Source organism: Galleria mellonella, unplaced genomic scaffold (assembly GCF_026898425.1).
Source record: "Galleria mellonella isolate WM207_F2 unplaced genomic scaffold, CSIRO_AGI_GalMel_v1 utg74, whole genome shotgun sequence".
NCBI classification, from domain to species: domain Eukaryota; kingdom Metazoa; phylum Arthropoda; class Insecta; order Lepidoptera; family Pyralidae; genus Galleria; species Galleria mellonella.
The window spans coordinates 2,609,967-2,628,431 of record NW_026442147.1 but is presented as its reverse complement, the minus strand read 5'-3'; the positions used below and the strand labels follow the sequence as shown (position 1 = coordinate 2,628,431).

Sequence of the window (18,465 nt, the reverse complement as noted above, 5' to 3'; positions counted from 1 at the left end):
TGTAATTTTAACTGTAAAATGACTAAGGGCCCCGGATGGTCCCTAAACTAGTAAAGAGGTCTCGATTTGTTTTAGTCATAAATACAGTACACGTACGTATATCTTATTAGTCTTACAGTTAAAAGTTTACTTTCACAAGGTATACCATATCCATATGATGGCAGAATAATCCCCTTATTTATAAAAACTAAAACGTTCTACAAATCTATTTTAATTAGTAGGGTGTTTTGTCATAGTAGTGCAAAAGAAGAAAATCTCTTTCAATATAGGTTGTAGGAAAGTAAAAAAATACCAATTTATGCACAAGCAATATAATATGTATATATAAATCCTTACGTATTAGTAAAGAATTGTGATTGCTTCATTTATGAACTAAATTTAAATATTGTTTAAATATTATATCTAAGCCATAAAATAAATAAAATAAAATATTTGTAGTTGACTTATTATTACAATCTAAATTTATTTATAATCGCAATAAGATATTTTGGATGAAAATCTTTATTAAAAAATTTTATGGATTATTCATTGATACCTATTTTTTTTCTATATTGCATTGAATTGTATTTTATATTACAATCAAACAAACTATGCGCTCAATAATGAATCATTTATTCAAATAGGACCCTCAGCTAAGTTACAGTACGGCAACTAACTCACCAACATTTGGCAACGGTTCAAAGATCACGCAATTAATTCTCGATGACCGATTTCTAGAATGAGAGCTGAGCAGGACTGCGTCACGATGCGACCAATTCACTATCGATTCTGCAATAATAAATCCATGAAATAATTGTTCACCGGTGACTTTTGTAATTCAACAATATTTGGTGACTTCTGGAGCAACGGGTTGCGCAACCACGAATCGGATGGCGATGAAATTAACTTCTCGCAACTTCGTCTTATTATTTGTTAACAACCGTTATTATCTGTTTCGTCAATCACTGTCATTATGAGCCCAAACAAGCCGCTTTATTTGCCATCAAATCCTACCAAATTTCTCTTACGAATTAAGGTCGACTGATGAATATTATTGTTTGCAGTGTAAGAAAAACGCCGCCAAGCTGTCTACCGCAAATGAGATTATACCCAACTACCACATCGAAGCGCTAATAGGTAAGTTTACAACACATAAGACGTAATAACAATAATTGTTTATTAAACATTGTTACACTTACAAAGAAGATTCATACAGAGTAACATAACATATATAAGAGGTAAAGATGTTAGATAATGTTCGCCGAAATAATCCCCTCCACACCTTAAGCTTTTTTTTTATTCTAAGTTAGAATGGCAAACAAGCTGACGGCCCATCTGATGGATAGTAGTAGTCGCCTATAGCAGTACTATGAGTCATGAGCAGTACTATGGACATAACAGGGTAAACTGTTTCGCCCATGATACCCCCCATGTGTTGCCATTTCTAAGGACTCGTGTGTTATTCCTCTGTACCCTGTAATATCTGATTTATTACTATACAAAACTGAAATGTGATATCAAATTTAAATTTTGTAAATTGTTTAATCTTTTAGAACATGTCATAATATGCAATACTAAATATATATATATATATATATATATATATATATATATATATATATATATATATATATATATATATATATATATATATATATATTTCGTTACACAGGAATGACTCATTCCTATCTTTGTATTTTATATTTGAATTTTCAAAAAAAAAAACAATAAATTTTCCGCTTTAATCACTTTAAAGACATTATAAAAAACATAAATCTATCTTCATTCTTCATTTTATGTTCCGTTACCTATTGCACATAATATTAGCGGAGCAAGACATAAAGGGCGATGGGTAAACTTTATAATGGCTACCAGGGGCTTATTATAATAAACGTGGAGAGCCGTGGAGCTACAACACGGCTTGACCTCAGGCTGAGATTAGTCGGCTACTACAGGTACCTACCTGGATGTACCTATCTAGTAACATGTTACGCTACTGCTCACTTCCCATAAAATATATGGCAAATTTAAGAATTTAGTTTATTCATTTAATTTAATTATTCAATCAATTTATGTAATTTATTTTATTTAGCTAATTAATTACAATTACATGTATTAATTCATTTCCTATTTTTTATATTACACTAAAGATCCGGCCTGGCTTCACACAGAATTTTCACACAAAATATATGGCCTATGTTAGTCGCTAATAAATAATTTTAAAGACCTAAATTGTTCATGTTTAAAAGTAATTTGTATTTTAACTTAATTAATTCCAAAAAAGCAATTATGGCTGATTTATACAATATACACGTCTCATATATTTTGTGATCTCATATAAATCGAGCAGGTAGGCAAATTCGGATGTATAAATCACTACAACTTGGCCATTGTACGACTTTCTATCACTAAATTTTATTAAATTATAATCACTACAAGTAGTAATATTTTACTACTTGTAGTGTCATATTAGTAGGAATTATAGCAACATTTTTATACACATGTTAAAATGCACTTTAAACGTATTCATACACTAGTTTTTAATTTGATATAAAAAAAACTATTAAATTATATATATACATATTTGTAATACAACAATAGCCGTGTAGATTCCGGCACAAAATAGGCCACCCCTTTCTTTTCCGTGGGTGTGGTAAGAGGCGACTAAAGAAGCTTATGGTAGAGGGATGGGTATCAGCATCCCTCTTTCACCAAAAGCAAAACTGCGCTTGTCAACCCGCCTGCCAAGTGTAGCAACTACTGGTAAAACCCCACTTATGGGGGAGACTATGTTCAGCAGTGGACAGTTAATAGCTGGTACAACTATACAACAAAATTCTATTTTAAAATTGTATTCCAGCGTTACTCTAATAAAATATCATAAGATGAAAAACTTTTATTCCATCAAATCCCAAATTACCACAATTTCTACAGTAGTTACTGTAACTATAGCCAAGGTCCTAAAAAACGACGTCCAAGTGAACAGTTTTAGTTATTCTAATTCTATAATCATATGAACTTCGTATACTACTTTGCATGTAAGAGCGCACGCAAACATGAACCGATATAATCGCTCAAATGACCGTGTAAGAGAAATTTTCTTAGGAATTCTACCTATTTTCCAGCTTTAAATCGCGCAAATCAGAGCAATTTTGTATAACATGATATCTTTCATTTTAAGTTTTTTATTTAGTTATACTGAGCAACATTTCTAGCAGGACGATTATGCATGTTACAATAAAATAAAAAGCTACGTATTTATTATCCTCTTTCCTATTCTCCAATCTTTTTTACATCCTAACTAATATTACAAATGTGAATGTGAGTTTGTTTATTACCTCTTAGCATCATTATTGATTTCACCAACCACTATAACATGTGTATTTTACATGCAAACATGTACTATGTAAAATGGACAAATACATAGACTACTTTTCATACTAGTCTCTAAACATATTCTAATCACGCAGACGAAGTCGCAAGTAAAAGTTACTTCATAATAAATGTAAATTTTTATAAATATTGGATATTTGTTACTCAAACAAAAAAATCCCAGATTAATACTTATAGGAAAGATACTTATGAGAAAAGCTGTGTTTCGTTGTTAAAATAATAAGAGACATAACTAACCAAGTGAAAACAAATAGCTTTATTATGAATAGAATGGTCTATAAATCAAAGACAATTCTGCTTTAGATATAAAATGAGATCTAAGTTCCTGCTATAATCAAATCACGAAGAACGAATAGCGATGAAGAAACAACAGACAGACACACATTAAAAGCTCGTTACGTGCAATAACACTTCATTTATTCTTAAGTTATTATAAATGCATAATTTTAGTTGTCTTTAGATGTTGATATAATATAATCTTTTGCAAAACTGGCTATATAATTATATTTATATTATACTATTATATTTATTGTGACACGTTAAATTACTTTTAATGTAATCTTTGAAAATCGTGTATATAAATATATGATTGGAATACCTGGTGAAAAACCACAATCTAAAAATCAGAAATGACATTAAGATATTATGTTTTATATATCTATTTTATAAATATCATTTACATACACTTCTTTGCAAAAAAAAAACATAATAGGCACTTCCAATAAGAAAATTCTTTAAATAAGTCTTAAATTAAATATATATATATATATATATATATATATATATATATATATATATATATAGGAATAAAAAGACATAATAAACAATTAAAGTTTTAACTTTTAACTTAATAGCTGGTGTGTGGTCCTTTACAATTCTTCAGAGGAAAAGAAACATTCGTGTAGGTAAATTAGGTAGATAGGAAATTAGAAAACCAAACAAAAAATGGCTGTTAACGTAATTTTTATTATTCACAATACTGCTATAGTTCGTCCAAAATATTTTAAACTAATCATTACAAAAGTTGACTTTAAAAACAAAAACTGTAAAGAACTAAATTCTCTATAATCATACTTTATTCCAAAGAGCATTCAACAGTGTTATCATAAAATTATTTATGACCACTAATTTCTAAAGTAATAAACCGTATTAATATCTACCCCATACTCGCATTATGGTAAACAATTGCGGCTGTCAAATTGAAACGCAAATTATCGTCGTGTGGCGGAGATTTGTATGAAGCCGAGTCGTGTAATTTAAATTCCCTCGGCAGCTAGAGGTCAGGCTCTAATTTTGACACACGTCATATAATGAGAGCCAGACACGCTATCCAGGTGTACAGCTAACAAACAAAACATGTACATAATAGATTCTTATGTCTCCAATTCTCTACGATTACGTTACTAATTTAATTTTGTTACGTATTTACTATGTTTAGCCTAAGTGAGATTTCCTATTCTGTTATCAACAAAAAAGATAAATACTTATAAAATTCAACCGTATTATATGATACGCGGTATCTTTTACAATTTTGTACTATTTTTAATGATCTTGTGTTGATCCCGTATTAATTTTGCACAGGTTTTATTTATTTATTTTTTTTTTTTTCTATTAATTCACAGTGTCAATATACGAGTACATTTGGCAGGCTTAACACCGAATGGTGTTAAATCAGTCAGGTTTGTTTTTTTATAAAATTATGCCTTAAAATGAATCTATTAGTTTGAATTGAGTACGTAGAGTTATATTTAATGTAAAAATGTAAATACGATAAGAGTGGTTATGCTCTGCCAAAAAAGGAGCTTGAATCATAACATGATTTATTATATAGTTATAGCATTTTTATCAATGTATTGATGTTTTATAGTCTTTAGTGAATGTATTGATAAATCTATAAGGTTCACTAAATATATGTATACACTCACATAAAAAAAACATTCCAAAATGAATTAAATTACAATACATATCGACCTCCTTCTATAATGCACATAAAAACATTTCTGACTACTTATTTGTGTATTCGTATATTTCTTTAATATCTTATACTAAAGTAATAAATTTATAATTTGACGATGTCTGTACATGGGAGATATTTAAGAAAAAATAATACAAGGGATTTTAATAAAAGCAAAAGCCAAAACAATATATATATATTTTTTTTAATTTTAACTGTCTGACTGTCACGAAAAGTTCTGCGCCAAATTAAATGCGGTTTTCACTTGCATTTCTAAAGGTGTGGCTTAAGATTTTCAAAATCTATTATATAAATATATTATTTTGATACGCCATCTAAAAGTGGTATATTTCATTAGTTTTTCTACTTCTGAAATCCAAAAATCTAATAATAAATAAAAGTGCACCAAGTGAAGGCAAACATAATTGAACCTATAAATACCTACCTATAAAATATTTTTTTATTTATAAAAATTACCTTAACAAATACACTTAATAATGTCTAATATTCATTGTAATTCTAGTAATTTTTCAAATGACCAATTAATTTATTCATAACAAATTAGACTCCATTATAACCTATCTATAAATAATAATTTATTATCTGCTGTTATCTAGCAATCTATGCAAATTTATCTAATTTTTCATATTGACTTATAAACGAATGTGTGATTTATTATGTATGCAATATAAAAAAATTAATACATTCTTTATTTTTTTACAATTCCTACACCTCATTAAAACTTAGGTATATTATATTGAATTGAATTATTAGGTATATTATTAATACATATTTCATCAAAAATTTTGTTCTGTATTCAAATATTTAAAATAAAAAAAAAATTGGTTAATGTTATAAATTTGAATGCTGTGGAATTAAAATTAAACAATAAAACACAAATTTACATATACATATTAAAATTGTAAAAGTAAGATTGTGCGTTTTTACTACACAATATGTTAACTTTTATGTTACAATATGTTATTTATACTTTTCATCGTGATACTGTTTACGCAAAATAACGTATAAAAACTGCCATTAATATACAAATTAATAATAATTACACAAAAATACGTGAATATAATTTTCATTAATATGACAGCATAATTACAGCACGATGTTACAAATTGCAAGCTTGAAGTAAACATATTCACAGTTATGTCAACCTCTTAAATTATAACTATTATTAATGTAACAGGAAACAGCCTAATTGAAAAGTAATTTTCATTAAACGCTGCAAAATTGTCTATTTAAATAACCAATCATAATCGATCATAAAATCTTCATAATTTAATTAAAATGCAGCTTCATTGAAAATTGCTTAGTCAAGGCTCTCGAAAAGTATACCTTGGTGAGCGTAATGATTTGACTGTAACATAATTTATAGACTATCATGTAAACAATTATGTTGTATAATACTAAATTAAACTTTATTGTATTTCAATAAAGCTCTTTTTACAACTGCATTACTATACAATATGTTGTATACTTAAATAATAGTTGTATATTAGCTTTGTAGATAATTGGGAAGTTAACCGCTTTATTTTATAATTATAAAACATCTTCAACTACCATTCTATCATAAAAAAAACCACTAGCCAGAATTGAGATCAACAAGTTTATAGCTTTTAATATTATAATTATATTTTTTATGTATATAAACACCATTAACAAATCTGCAAACATCTACATTATTGGACAAATCAGGCATATTTATTTAACATGCACCCATCAATCTGACTCTCTAAATGTTCAAACAAAAAGAACTTTGTACTTTTAATTCACTAAATATTGTATCATAATAAATTTAGTTATATTAATTACTAATTAATACTATTAATTACTATATTTAAATACCTATTATTATTAATTATTGTAAAATAAATGCCGTAACATGGAATATTATAAATACGTCATTAAATAACAAGAGACTTTGCCAAAACAGGTCTTCTTTCAATAAGACCATTTAAAATTTTGCTCTTGTTAAAACACTACATTCTTGTCTTTAAATCACTTCTCGTCAACTTCAAAACAAACGCCGCCGTAAAATATTAAACGCCGCGGGAATCGAACTCGAACTATTGCACAGTCGTGCTGCCAGAGGGGTGGTCACGGGCCCATAGATCTTGACGAAACAAAAGCCGGGCTCGAGGTAAATAGCTAATGGAATATAAATTAAAGTCAAACTGATAGACTGTTTAATCAATTCTTAAACGCGTTCACTTAGTGAAATTAATCAGTTAGTACACTATGTAATTGTTTTAATTATATTTCACTAGCTGTTTCCTGTAATTTAATCCGTATGGGATCCGATATTTCTTTCCTAAATTTAATATTCAGTTAGATAAAATATTATGGAATATCTGCAGGTACAAAATTTCAATTACTAATGAACTGTCAGTTTTCTCATATTAGGTTTACTGCAAGAAATCTCTATTGGAGATAAGCTCGCCTTTGTGCACTATTATGTTTGTTTTTACATTTTAATAACCTTTTGTGTACAATAAAGAATAAAGAATAGTTAGCAATTTCCAGTTTTGATGGTTCAAGTTCTACGCTTTCAATGCAAATTCCAAAAGAAAATCTGTGTGTATTTCACATTATATTTTTGCCAAATCTAAATCAAAATTAATAATTTGTTTGTTTTTCAAAGTAATATTATCTATTATTATTACTAAAGGCTTTTTTCGTTATATAAATTTTAATTTATAACAATTTTCCCTTTCATACCGCATTGGCGGTTTTCTATTCAACATCGTGATCGAACTATCGCATTATCTCTAAATCGATAACTTACTATAAAATATAGAGAGCACGCGCCAAACTACAGGTACGTCTGTAGGGCAACTTATCGGACAACTTTGTGAATCACTAGCCCACTTTCCACACCAGGTAATGTCTATACATCGAAAGCAACGGATCTCGGCTATTTGTGGTTTCCTACAATTGAATTTTACGCGATACTTCTACCACTACCACTGTTACGGACTCGCTTCGATCGTGCAAAGAATCTACGCTTTAGACTATTCCATTTTTTATGGTTTTTTCCGGATTCTGTAATAGATATGGAAATAGAAAAAAAAATATAATTTCTACATTCCCTTTATATACCAGGTCCAGTACAAAATAGAAAGTAAAAAAAAATTACCTGCCTATGACAGAAACAACACCTAATGATCAAGATAGCTGACCTCGATTAAGAATGCGAAAGAGAAGAAAAGCTACTAAAATTATAAGCATTTTTATAATATAGACCTTCCTTACTTCATCAAACCAACTTAATAGCATCATTATGTTATGAACACAACACAACAAATTAAACAAAATACATTTTTAGATATTAAATACACTGAGGCAGGTAAAGCTGAATAAGAGCACATAAAAACTATGTTTTAAGATCTCCATAGTAATACCTCAACCCTTGATCTTAAACAAACCGCGTATTAACTTTACATCAAAGTATCCAGGTTATAGCAATCAAACGAACATTCACATTGCACCTATGAACTACAAGTTGGTTTAATAATACAAGTCTCATTTTCCGAATACCTTTTGCATACCAAAGAGTCAAATACATTTCAATTAACAAATATCGATAATGCTTCCTAGTCTTTAATAATAACACCATATTTTGCCTTTACGATATATAAATAGACTCATAAAATATGAATAAATCTATTCATGATATCACCACAACATTAAAACAGATGAGTTTTCGTCGAATGTGCCCATAACTATTGTAATAAAATACACACTTTAATAAATGTCAGCGGAATCACTTAAGACGTATCTAGTATCAATTTCTTAACATCAATATTAAAGGTAGATAATTTCTATTCCATATAAACTAATTGGAAGCGTCAAAATGTAACTTGTTACAATAAAGTGTATTATATATGTAAATGTAGCGGATAATAAAAGGCAGTGCAGTAGTCGTAGTATGGAGTAACATAATGTGGTTCAACGCTGACATAGCGTTCAAACACAATGCATAAACTTGTTTTATCATTGCACTAAGCAAAGTTGTCCTTTTCACTTCAAATAATTGAAAATTTCATATATTTTTTTATACAACTTTTTTATATATTGAATAAACTAATCAAGGATTAAATAAATAATTCTTAAAATTTGTTGCAAATTTAAATATTTTACTCCATGTCAAATGTTACATAATTTTTTTGAAAATAATTGAAAATTTCATATATTTTTTATACAACTTTTTTATATGTTGAATAAACTAATCAAGGATTAAATAACTAATTCTTAAAATTTGTTGCAAATTTAAATATGTTACTCCATGTCAAATGTTATATAATTTTAAATATACTTAAATAAATAATATGTCTCTATTATGTTCTCCACTGCTATATTTTTACAAAAAAAAATTGTTTTATTTATTAATTATCTTATAGTTAGTTTATACACACGTCTTCGTCCGCGTGACGGGCATATATTTGTTGAACAGGATAAAAAGTTGTACCTAAGTAGCTTATTTTTTTTATACCATTGACGTGACAAACAAGCATACAGCCCACCTGATGGTAAGCGATTATCGTAGCCTATGAACACCTGCAATAACAGGGGCATTACACGCGCGTTACCGTGAAGACACTTCTTATTTGAAGAACCTCATGCTGTAGCCTCTTGGAAAAACCTCGACAGAGAGCCTGTGTTCCGCTTCATTTCAAATAATAAGTGTATAATAAATACATGACATTAAAACTCTAAAAGATAACAAACAAGCAAGCATTTCACATTTTTTGTTTTTTATTTATTTAAACTTTATTGATCAATAAGATGTTGTAGAAAAAGGGGGATTTAAAGCTATAGGTGTTCTCTATCAGTCAAATTTAAGGATGTGTAGAGGTATTCGATGATATTATTTAACACTTATATATTAAAAAGGAAAATATTTTTTTTCTATGTATAAACATGTGTGCTCACTTTAAAATAAGTGTTTAATATAAATAGACAAGTAAATATATGTAAATAGTATTCTAATGTCATCAAGTAGCCGACTTAAAGCCCATATGTATTCCATTTTATCGACTAGACCGTCTACTATAGAGCAATTTTGTGAGATGGGCACATTTATTGAGCTCCAATTACCCTATCGCATCAGTAAAAGTCGATAATCAAAGTAGAAATCGTGTAGATACCGCAGTTATGACTTCATTTACTCCAAGTAACGAATATGTATCGTTTGATTTTTATCGTACTACATTCCTATAGCCATACGAAAGGAAATGAGTTTAATTTACAGTCACTTATATTATAATTTAATTTCCTTCTAGATGTTATATGTTGATTTATTGTATTTCACTTATTAAGCATCAATAATAAGTTTCTAATACATTTTATTATATGATAATAATGTAATTTATCTAAGATGGACAAATTACTTAGGAATATGAACCGTTTGTAAGAAGCCAAAACATTCAAAAAAAAGTTTCAGCCGAATAGTTTTTATATGTGCTTAAAAAAAACAAAGAATTATTATGGTCAAATTTTCCTCGTCATAAAAATTAATTAAAAGCTTTCATACTGAAATATATTTTCATCGAAATTATCTATCAATTTTTAAAAGTACCAAATCATAGAAATATAATAGTTGCAGATAAATATACCATTAAACATAGTGCAATTACTTCATGTTTTGCCTCAAAACCCAAATTTTTCTGACAAATTAATAAGAATCTTATTCCATGATTACCATTTTAGATGACTATCAAGACACTTTGTAAATAAGTACCTTTTTTTTTATACCACCTAATCATTATTTCAGCCTATATCTATCCACTGCTGAACATAGGCCATCCCCAAACCTTTCCACTACGTGGAATCTTCCTTTTTTCGCATCACTGATGATATTAAGAAAACAGCCGGAAATAAATGGTAAATTTTAAATAGTCATTCAAAAATATCAAAAATGTTTTTACAATTGGACATATATTTCCAACGTTACCGCACTTTAGTATGAAAGCTCTTAAGAGCATATTTATCATACAGTGGCACTAGTAAATAACTACAACTAAATTCCAATAGTGCCATGAATACGAACGACATCCTGTGAAACATTTACGACTTACTTAATTCCTAAGGAAACATTAACAACGGATAATTTTCAATTATGCAGAGGAAATAAATAAAACCTTATGCACATTGTTCTCTCTTACCTATTAATGAAAATGGCATGACGGTATATAGATAAAAAACGTATACACAAAAACATTCAATAGTAATAAGTAAAATATATAACTTGTGTTATCTTCCACATTCTCCCTCCATGTTAGTTGGACTATTGTAAAACGTGTAAAATTTTTCTTTTGGCTTTATTAAAGTTCATTTACGATATACTCGTATATATATATATATATATATATATATATATATATATATATATATATATATATATCACACTCATATGGTCCAATAGTAATTTTGTCACGATCGAAATCCATTTTTTTTATTGTGGACCAAAATCTTATATTAATATAAAACATAAAGCGACTTTACAAAGCTAAACGCCACTTAGTGTTAAAAGGTAATATTACTGAAAACGTTAAGCTTTCAAATCATCGATAATACTAATGGATACTACTTTGTTGTGTCACGGTTGAAGATTTCGGTCTCGTCTCGTTACGTACTACTAGCTAACAATAGAAATTACATTATTACATTATCGATTCCATTGTATCGATATTTGACAAACATTGTATCTTATCACGGCTATCGCCGTGTGATTCCGGCCTGATATAGGCCACTCCACGCCATTCTTTCCCGTGGGTGTCGAAAGAAGAGAACTTAATTGTCCTTGACAATGGGTAGTAGCGTCCCTTCTAAAAGGTCACCAAAGCATAACTGCGGTTACCCATCCGCCTGCCAAGCGTGGCAACTACTGGCAAAACCTCCAATAAGAGAAGCCTATATTCAGCAATGGACAATTAACGGTTGATATGGTATAATGGTATGGTATAAAACTAAGACAGAGAAAAAACATAAATCAAAATTCCTTAAATTACATATGGGATTATTAAATGCATCAGTTAATTTGAATAGTTCAAAATATCTTTTATAAAATTAACTTAACATACAATTACTCATTTATTTCTATAAATTATCTTGATATATTTCTTATATCCTATAACTTTAGATCCTTTAGCGTAATGTAAAAAGCACTTTAATGTAAATAACTGACCAGTCGTTGAAGAAAAAGATTCTTCTTATATGTTTTTTGCATTCATGGACCATACTGATTCTATTCGTCCAGGCGCATTTACACTGCGAGATACTAGGTATACACAAAAAAAACATAATTTTAACTATTGGAAAGATTAGTTAATATTTTTATATTTTTAGTATTAATTGAAAATATCGAGTTACATAATTAATTATTATTTTATTTAAATTAATTCCCTACGACAGTTATTAATCGATAATGATAATTTTATTTATGGACTATGGTTGATTTTTTATCAGTTAAATTTAATGGTTGATTTATCAAAACCTACACAATTTACATTAAACATCTGTATTTTAAATCACAAACCACTCACGTGTAATGATTGGAAAAAATGTTATCAATTCACGTTTTTTATCGATATGTTTAATACAATTTACCGAATGCGAGACTTTTACCTCAATTTTCGCGAAAGCCGCAATGAGCGTTTCGATCGATCCAAAGATACGCCACCGTATGGAGCTTTTAGCATATTTGTTGAGGCTCCTGTGCGAATTAACTTTCAATTTTTAATTATCGATATAGCCATAAAAAACTATTTTTATGTTGTTTTTATTGCGTTATACTAGAAATACTATCTACTAATAGACGCTTAATGATACATCGATATCATAAATCAACTTTTCAAATTATACTATTGATTAGAGTTGATATTATAGAAGATTTCAAGAAACTACTTCGTAACGGGCTTCTCGTTAGTTGTAGGCATTATTACGCCTTTTAATTTGTTTATGGCTAGTTGGATACGAGTGTATCTTTAAATAACTATATTCATAATCTAATATACACTTCATTAAACTAGTATTTTTAATAATCACCAGTACATATTAAGTATTAGTTTTTACCAACAAATGCAATGTATCCTTTTCAACCGACTTCATAAATGAGACAATAAATTCTAATCTGAAAAATTATTTATGTTTTATTTTTGTATGTTTAGCCTTATCTTTAACAATCCTTAATTCTAATGTATTTTTTCTTTTTTTGTTAAACAAAATACTCTTGTTCATATAAATTTTTGTCAGGATTGAAATAGTTTTTTTTTTTCAAAAGTTCAAATGATCTTATTGTTATTCCAACTTAAGTTCAACTACGAGTACTATACGAGTAGATTTTTATTATTTTTTAAAAATGTTGTTGTATTAGACATTAACTGTCTACTGCTAAACATAGCCTCATAGAGGGTTTTGCCAGTAGTTGCCACGCTAACCGGCGCGTTGGCTTTTGGTGATGTTTTAAGAATGACGCTACTACCCATCCTTCCACTATAAGTTGCCTCTTACGACACCCATGGTAAAGGAAAGGGTAGCCTAAAATATGCCTGGACTAACACGCCTCTTTTATAAAGTGTAATGTAAATAAATAGACAACATTTAAATATATTAATTTAGATTTATTAATATTATTTATTTTACATTATAATTATATATCGTATAAGATGTCTAGAATTAATTAGACGTATGCCAGTGTATCGTTAGTGTAGCTGGTAGCGCGTGCTCAGTGTTGAAGCACTTATAACGGCTTGGCAGCACGGGCGCAGCTAGGCACGCGCGGAGAGAGCATCAATTACCAGGTCGTGATCGCTCCCGCACTACAACCAATATAAATAAAACTGGTCAGCACACGCCGCTACCACCAGACACAGTTTCACAGTGGCGCAATTGTAAAATGCTAGATCGAAAAGGTCTCCGGTTCAAACACCTTATCGTTGTGTCAAAACTCCATACAGCAGTCGACTCTTGATGTATGCCCATCATTAAAGACACGTGCCACATGAATACTCCAATCTAATGCGCTAAAGCGTGAACGGCACAGCCGTTAACACGATTGGCGAGTAAGTCATCGATGCCCCTAAATTTATACGATTCGACTACCATATTAGCACGAGTCGTGACTACGGGTGACGTTCGAAGTAGCACGCGACTGTCGATGCGTCACGCCGAAGATTGCAAGCAAAAACGTCGAAAAACGCTCAGCGAAGCGCGCTGCCGGCTCATTCTTCTATTTTTCGTGGCGCGTCTGTCCCATTTTCCCTTTCCTAACAATGGCCCCGTCACGCACCGTATTGATAAAAGTCGATTGATTCGCTTTCGCTTCCTCCGAACGGCGGTCGGTGACGACACGTTCAGCCCTTTGCGGTTGCGAGCGACGATACTGTGAAATCTGCCACAAAACGGTATTTCTCAAAAGTTAAAGTTTCAATTCTTCAAATTAAATACTAGTTTTTATTTTAAACTGTGCTAAATATAAGAAAGAATTTATATAGTCTATCCGATTGTCTATTTGTCACGTTTTCAAATAGTTTATTTGTACTCAAATTACTGAACTCATTGATTGATATGATGTAACGTAAAGACAGCACCTTTAAATACAGACATGAATAAAGTGATGTCATCCATAATCAATGAATTCCGCAAAAGAACTTACAAGTTTCAATTAATCGTAAATGGGACCCATATGAAACATATAATATATTTCTAGGCTAAATCTATTAGTTATTACATAAATCTTAAGTTATTTATAATCCTAAAAATGGCCTATATGATGATGACTCATAAAATAATTACCTACAAATAAAATGTGACCTTACTTAACAGAGTTAGTTAAACGGAAACTAATGGCGGCATATTGCAATTGACTATAAATGCGACGACTTGCATAATTAGGTAGCCCTCGATTTATTGACGATATTTGCCATCGCTTCTTATAGTCATGAAGTTTTTTATTTCACAATTCAAAGGAAACATTAAAATTGGAATATTGCGTTTAAATTTCAAAATTCAATAATATTTTATTATTTTGAGCGGAAACGCCAAAATTAAGCGTTGTAACTCTTTGTCGGTTGTTTAAGAATCTGTGAAACGTCAAATAGCGTATTAATGTATCGCTACGTCTGCTAATAGAGCGGTAAAATGAATACAACATTTTGTTACTGTGTGAAAAAACAAAGATGACTTCACTTTACGCTTTAATAGCTCTAACTATACTGGTGACACATTTATTATTCTTTTGAAAAACAGAATGACCATTTAAAGATGTAACCTACAAACCGTCTTCACGACATAGATACTGTTTTGTTATTTCAGATATTTTTATTAGAAAAGTCATACAAATAGATTCATGTAATGATTTTACTAGTATCTAGAATTTATTTTAACTGTTAAGAAAACTATGTTTACTGTTTACTTGATTTTACCAACTAATAAATACATCATTTTTATTCTACTAAATCTAATCACAATAAACTATAATCAATATTTATTTGATAAACTTCACTTTTTGACAAGTGACCGCTAATCATTAATAGAAGCTATCTAGCCTTCGAAGGTTATTAACTCGACCCGCAAACAATCGGTCAAGTAATGATTACTAGCAATACATTGCGTTATCTTCAACCACGACTTGGAACAAACAAATTCAATTAGGATTAAGAAATTAAGTTACTGCTCAAAGGAGCCGCCAAACTTCACTGACGCTAACCGAACCGGGTCATTGACGTTCGTTATCGAATTTCGTGTAAGATTCCAATGGAGCTACTGGTTCTTTTTTTCGTGAAAAGTGATTATTTTATTTGACAAGTGAAGAGATAATGTAAATACATTAAATATTTGTTAACCGAATAAATAGTTGAAGCCATAGTACAAATATTTATTACGATAATGTTTGAATGTCCGTAGAGGTTGTAAATCTGAAAAGGTGCCAAAGTTGTGTATTTTCTCCATTTTTTCTTGATTGTTTTAATAATTTTTCTGGATGATTAGCCCATACTATATGTGGCATAAAATGACACAAAAATTGATCCAAAAACCCAACAATACAGGTTGTTCATCTCCAATATAATAAATGAAGAAATCAGTAAAGATGTTTGAATCTTTTACTCAATCACATCACGAAAATGTGACTGAACGAATTGAAAGCTAATTTATCTTGGTCCAATCCGATCTCCAATGTAAATAATGTCCACAATTGAAGAAAATACAGGCTAGATAGTAAATTTATTATTAGGAAAAACTTTATTTAATGTCATAAAATTTTTACAGTATGTTCTCAAGTCCACTAAATGAATATCACTCACTGACTTGAACAAACGACAGATGTCTAATTCAGCACGTATAAGTTACAGTTTTTATTGCGTGAAAGCGCAACGGTTAAACTCATCATCCGTACAACACACACCGTGTGCAATAATAATAACGTTTATACTGTGTTCACGATGGCCCAATGTTTCTGAGAAGTTCCGCATGAGACTGTTACGTCTTTCGGTCACCTTTGACATAAACGGACGCCGAATAGCCAGTTCAACTTGGATGCAGTAATTAAAGAGTTGGTTTTAGGTGTTTTCAAGCATCTAGTACCGCGCGGTGAGTCAGCTATGTGACAACTGTATGTTCACACCATTAAAACTGTATTTAATGTTACTTCGTCTACGGAACCGTATAGATAATATGACTCATCATTACGTAATAAAATGGCAATAATATTATACTTATCATCAATAAAGTGTAAGTTAACATACAACAATGTTTTAATGAATGGATAATTAGCATTAGTAGCGTATATGTGAAATCAATCTAGATGTAATGATACACGGCAATCGAGCCATTTTTGGTTTCACCTTTTGCATAAACCATCCGAAGATATTTTAATTCGAACGTGTATCGTTGTAAATAGCTGTTAATTGCGTGGAACGTGGACAATCTAAACGGGGGTGGCCAACGAGTGAACCGTCTACTTTTCCTCCGATCGAGTTTTCTCGACTAGTCACATCAGTTAGCGGAAACTGTCGTTTTCAATCGTACAACCGGAGCGATGATTCTGCTTATCAAATTACAGGGTCTCGTTGAATAGTGAAAATTTCCCACATTTTCTCGAGATCCATCGGCCGCAGATGATATAAATCAGGTTAAAATTGTTAGTTGTTACCATCGCCGCTGGAGGCAACTAATAGTGGTTATTTGTGAGTTTTCACTAGACTGCCGTTACGCACCACTAGTTCCACACTATAAATATATACCATGACATTACTTTGCGTTTTCTGTTTAATAAAAACCTAACACTTTTACAATTCTAAAATAAGCGTTTACGGAAATCTACAAACTTCTATACAAAGTACCAGTGTAAATATATCTATTGTAAAGATTTTTTATTTTAAACGTTTTTATATATTGTTTACAAATAGATGTAAGAATCTATAAACATTGCTGAATCACATTTATAATATTATCTATAGATACATTCTCAAAAATTTTAATAAATTCGAAACAAAATTACAACAATACATTCTAAAATTATTCTCAATTGTTCATTTAAAGTTATTAATAACACGACAAACATAATAATTTAAATGGTATTCATTCTTTTGTGACTCGTCGGTAATTCTACTATCTACTACTACTTTCCAACACATTTCTATTCTTGACAATAGATCTCAGTGACTAAAATTTCAACGATTAATCTCAAAGGACTATACTTACTAATTATTTCTTTTAAATTGAAAAGTTATTCCTTTTTGTTTTTTCCGAGCACAGTATAATGAAATACATGTTCTAAATATCTTCTATCTCTTTATGTGTAAAAACTTGCATGTATGTAAAATACACAATCTATCTAGTATTCTGTAAAATAGTGTTTCTTAACTAGTGATCCACAGATTACTGGTAGTCGCTGGAAACGCACGAAGCGGGCCGCAAAACCATCTCAAAGAAATATTAAAAAAGTAACAAAAAGTCGACACAACGACGCACGACTCCAGTTGTGCTACAATTTTAAAAAAATAAATTTATGCTCGTATAATTTTTAGATTTATTTACATTTACCTCCAAAGTTTGGAGATTACATACAGGCAATGTAAATTAATAAATATATAGGTTATGTGATATACTGTTATGTGAAATATTTC

The 18,465-nt window shown here is 29.9% G+C and overlaps 1 protein-coding gene across 1 annotated transcript in view; it reads left to right on the top strand.

Moving 5' to 3' along the window:
• The window catches only part of LOC113516301 (transcription factor hamlet-like), a 148,268-nt gene that overhangs the window by 60,295 nt on the left and 69,508 nt on the right, over positions 1-18,465 (top strand). The window contains exon 2 of the mRNA XM_031909004.2: positions 1,044-1,116. The gene's annotated coding sequence lies outside the window, so the exon portion shown is untranslated. The remainder of the gene's footprint in view (positions 1-1,043; positions 1,117-18,465) is intronic.